The following is a 5,545-nucleotide window of genomic DNA, read 5'->3' on the forward strand; positions in this document are numbered from 1 at the left end:
AACCATATATAGACCATATTTTTAACAATATAGCGGGTAGTGAAATACGGATTGAACGGCGCGATGCGATGGAGGAAGTTAATTAACATTAACTGACGAATAACATAAAGACCACGTGGCGCGAGACCACCCATTTCAAAAAGAAGGGCAATACCGTAATTACAATTTTCCACAATGCGCGACGCTCCCTTTCCCGATTCGGCTGTCCACGGTGATTCTTCAGGTATAATCTCCGGATTTGACTGTTCCATCAAGTAGCGCAGATCTCCGGTTGGATCTTTTTTTTTCTTTCCATTTTAACCCTTGAATTAAACTCAAATTATCTTTTTTATCCTTCGTTTTCAACTTTATTCGACGCGTAAAGTCATAGCAAATTGGATTACGCTTCAGTTTTTCGCTCAAGTCTGTGGCTCTGTGCCCTTCCTCTCTGATGTTTTTTTATATAAATATTTACTTAAATTTAAATTTAAGATCAAAGAGTAATTTAAATTTAGTTCATTAAGTATTGACAAGTGGATTTTGTTTTTAATTTTCTTGTCATTTTGATATCTGAATTCAGAAATTATCCGTTGGAGATATTTTACTGCTTAATACTGATTACTGCTAACGTTTAGAAATCCATAAATTTTGGATTCTTACGTTAAAATGCGCCTGTTTTATCGTTTTTTTCCCGAATCAGGCTGTTGTTTTTAAATTATTATTAGATTTTATTCGGTTTGGATTTTGCAGAGCTCGAGTTTTAAGGTGGAAGTACGATTAAGGATTCGGATCAGAGCATAATGGAGGGAAAACGACGTTGTTTTGGTACTAAACTTGATACTCGTTAGCTCTTTTAACCGAACCGCCATTTTCGTTCTGAGGCAAAAGAAGAAAAGAAGTAGAAATGAGAAAGTGATTGACAAGAATTTTTATTTGTTTATGATTATAAAGTCGAAGATTTTCTTTGCTTGGCATTTAAGCATAGTTGGTGACCACTGGGGAAAGGTTTCTGCTCCGTCAATAATTAAAAATAAATATTTTTGTTGTTGAAAGATTAGGGTAGGGAATGGAGCTTTTCATCTTAACTACCAGCCTCAGTCGTCGTAGGTTCAGAGCACGGGACTAGAAGCGGGCGAGTCTGGAAGGAGTATGAAAGATGTAGGACAGGATCCGATGCATTCAGCACCAAGCACTCCTCTGCATTGGCCTCTGGAATTTGGGAGGCTGCAGAGAGCAATACTTGAACTTTGGCAAACTTGCAATGTTTCTCTGGTTCACAGAACATACTTCTTCCTTCTCTTCAAAGGTGATCCAACTGATTCCATTTACATGGAGGTAGAGCTTCGGAGACTCACCTTCCTCAAGGAAACATTTTCCGGAGGAAATTAAGCCATAGAAGAGGGTCGCACTCTCACACTGGCTTCAAGGTTCTTTCTCCCTCGCTTGCAACTTTTCTTAGTCGAAACCGGACCTTATATCACATTATTACTACAGCATATATACATACTTATATAATATTTCTCAGTTTCAAAACTCTGATAGAATATTCTTCTCATTTTCAATATCGAATGCTGGATACTGCGCGTTGCATATCCATAAATCATGCTTTAGTGCTGTCTTAGTATTTATTATACTCGAAATGATGGTAATTCGGATTTTGGAGGAACCAACCAACCATTAATGAAAATCTAGGAAAAAATGTTTGTTTCGTGTTACTTTCCTGACATGTTATATGTTATAAAAACTTTTACCAATCTGTTCATATGTCTACACAGTGTGAGAAGACTTCGCCGCGAGAGACAAACCTTGAGCAAGCTGTTGAGTAAAAGATTTACGGAAGACGAGCGAGAGAAACTGTATCGGAAATGGGGCATCGAGTTGAACTCGAAGCAGAGAAGGCTCCAGCTGGTGAATCAGTTGTGGAGCAATAACAAGGATATGAGCCATGTAAAGGACAGTGCCACCATTGTTGCGAAACTGATTAGGTTCGTAGAGCAAGGAAAGGCCCTGAAGGAAATGTTCGGGCTTAGCTTTACTCCTCCCCGCCCAAGGCGAAGAACCTGTGGCTGGAAAAACAGCATGGCATCCCTTTTGTGAAAGCTTTTGTTCATGCATTTATGCCTTCCTTCTATTATAACACAGGTTTAGAGAGGCAATTTCTCGAAAATCATAGGCTACGTAGCATTGTTTTTATGATTGAAATATATTTCGTTCAACAGATTGTGAATTTGTGATGACCTTTCATGTAGTGCTGTAAAATGGGGGTCCGAATATAAACTCTAATTTGACAAAAAAATTCAATTTAAATTTAATATTTTGTGAATTTATATTATTATTATTATATATATACATTTTTGTAGACAAATAATATTTAATTTTTGCACTGTTAATATTAATACCAAGTACCCAATAGTATTAGATTTGATGGTGCTATATGCCTATTAAAAGTGTTGAACTTTTCATTATTAATTTGCTATTGGCATGTTCAGATTATTTCCATGCGCTTTATTATTGAGGGAGGGTTGTCTAGAGCACAAAATTAAAAACAATAGTAGAGTTTAGGAATTTGGGTTAATTTCCTTGAAGTGTTTAGTGCATATTACTGAAAACAAGGGTCATAACCATTTTTTAGGTAAAATAATTAAATATTATTTTAAAAAACAATTATGACTTTAATTTGGAAAATTGGTCTATTTTGGATTTGATTTGGAATAAATTGGATAAAGTTGTCATCGACCTTTGAGTTAGTTAGGTCGAATACCTAAAAGCGTCTTTTTAAAAACAATTTTAAGAAAAATCATTTTTTTAGAAAAAAACTGGTTTATGTTTACCAAAGATTCGATTAAAAATAGGTTCGGGAGTCGATTACGTGTGGGGAAGGGTAAACACCCCCACAACGCCTAAAATTGGTAGTGTGTCGCTTACACATCGCCGTAAATGGTGGAAATTACGAGTCGAATATAAAGTTAAAATGTGATCCATTTATCGAACATTGATTAATTTGCTTCAAATTGACTAATTAGAGAAAATTCTTTAACTCGAAAAGAAATCTCGAAATTAGCAATCCTCCATCGGGAAAGCTAACTCGACTATTTCTTATCTATAAAAAATATTCCCTAGTCATTGATTTTTAAAATGTGAATCGAATATAAATGAAAAAAATGACATTTATATTTAAAAAATAAATTAATTAACTAAAAATAAATCGAATATAAAATGTAGAATTAAGATCAACAATTTGCATGAAATAAAATAAATTATTATTTAGACATTCATTGAAATATTCGAATTAAAGTGCAATGAATTAATAATGAACAAAATACAATTAATTTCTTTCAAGTTTGTATTTGATTCGAATGTCATATTCGATTACATCACTTCGATAAAGTAGTGCTTTCCAACCCCATTCTACAAATACCATTCTCGAAACATATTCGAACAATATTTAAATAAAGAAATATAATGGAAACAAATATAAATAAAATGTGGGAAATAAAATATTTATAACAAATAAAGTTAAACATATTTATTTACATATGATATAAATAAATACATAACATAAAAATATGTGCATACATAAGGGATTGACGTAAACACAAATCAATATTACAATCACCAAATAAAATGATCAAAAAGTAAATATTTATAATTACAAGGACTAACATGGTAATAATAACAATTTAGAGGGCTAAAACAGCACAAAATAGAAACCTAAGGATTAAATTAGTAAAAACAAAATCTTAAAAGGTTAAACAGTAAAAACATGAAATTAAAGGACTAAAATATCAAAAACAGAAACTTGAAGGCCCAAAACAGTAATTACATACACTTAAAGGACTAAAGACTGAAAACAAGAAAATAAGGGACTACAAAAGTAAAAAATAGAAAGTTAAAGGATCAAAATTTAATTACAAATAAAACAAAGCCCATATTGCAAATATTAAACAATATAGGTACTAAAACTAAAAATAACCCATAAATCATGTAAAAGACTAAAATAAAATTACACAAAAACATGGAGGACTAAGTAATAATTAAACCAAATACATAACAGTGACCAAAATGAAAGATCTACAAATGTGGTAACTAATGTCAAACATAAACAAATATGGTAAAATAAACTAGGGACTTAAATATAAATGCTGAAATGTAAGTGCTCGAAATCAAAGATAATTGAACTTCATTAATTAGTTGAAAAGTAAGGTTACAAAGATACAAGGACCTACATAGTAAATTACTCAAATACGAAAACATGCTAGGTGAGTTTACAAAGATATAGGGACAAAGAGTGTGATTATCCCATAACTCAAAAAAAGGAGAACCCCGTTAAACTGTGTCACATTAAAGAGCTTATAAACCCCAAAATAGGGCCAAAATTATCATCTCTCTCATTTCCCCATTTCTCTTCCTCTTTGCCAAACAGAGAACCCAACTCTCTCTCAGACTCCTCACCTCCCTTAGATCCAAACGGCCAAACCAGCTCCGGCCACCGTGGTTTGGTGGCTGAAAATATCAAACCCCTTAATTGAAGACCTCCCCTTAGCCTACTAGAAACCTAAAAGCCCCCCTTTGTTCACTCATAAACCCGTTCGAATAAAAAAAACACAACCCTCACCCCTTTAAAACCTAGATTTACAATGGATAAGGATGTACCTCCAAGAAAGAAGGGTTTTTCTCTGACGAGGTGGATTCTCCGATCTCAAAGGGTAAGAGCCTCCTTCTCATTTCTATTTTCTTTTTTTTTCTTTTGGTTCGAACTGGTATATTTTTCTCTTTTTTTTTAACATTTTCTCTCTTTCTTTTCTGGCTATCACTAAACTCCCTCCAACAGTTTCAAGGGAAACGATCTCAAAGATGGTTGTTTTATTTCAAGGGAAACATACTCAAAGATGATAAATTTTGTTTTCAAAGAAATAAACTCAAAGATTTTTCTCAAAAGAAACTGTCTCAAGAGAGACAAAATTTTGTTTCCAAGGAAACAATCTCAAAGGTTGGTTTTTCATTAGAAACTTTCTCAAGAGAGACAAAATTTGTTTTTAAAGAAATAGACTCACAGATGATTTTGTTAAGAGAAACATACTCAAAGATTTTTTCAAAAGAAACAGACTCAAAGATTTGTTTCGAGAGAAATTGTCTCAAAAGAGACAAAATTCATTTTAAGAGAAAAAGATTCAAAGATTGTCGATGGAAATAATCTCAAAGGTGTTCGTTTTGTTTCAAAGGAAACAATTTCAGGATTTGTGTTTAAAGGGGAAACTATCTCACGCGAGACGAATCGATTTTGAAAATCTCAAGTGAGATTAATTTTGTTTCAAGTAAAATAACTTTGAAATTTGTATTCTTAAGGAAAATGTCTCAAAAGTGACGAAATTTGTTTTGAAATAAACAACAATCTCAAGTGAGATTAATTTTTTTTAAGTGAAACAAATTAGAAATTTATATATTAAAGGTTGTTTCCTCAATTCGGTCATCGTGAAGATCACGACATGCCTCTCCTTCTTGATTTGGCATTTTAATCGGAGGCGAACAAAATGACAAAACTAGTATTGTCAATTGCTAAACTCTT

At 32.9% G+C, this 5,545-nt stretch overlaps 1 pseudogene; it reads left to right on the forward strand.

Moving 5' to 3' along the window:
- The first annotated feature begins 1,125 nt into the window (after positions 1-1,125).
- On the forward strand, positions 1,126-2,155 carry LOC120145119 (annotated as a pseudogene).
- Positions 2,156-5,545: the final 3,390 nt, after the last annotated feature.

This window comes from Hibiscus syriacus, unplaced genomic scaffold (assembly GCF_006381635.1).
Source record: "Hibiscus syriacus cultivar Baekdansim isolate YM2019G1 unplaced genomic scaffold, ASM638163v2 tig00110893_pilon, whole genome shotgun sequence".
In the NCBI taxonomy this organism is placed as follows: domain Eukaryota; kingdom Viridiplantae; phylum Streptophyta; class Magnoliopsida; order Malvales; family Malvaceae; genus Hibiscus; species Hibiscus syriacus.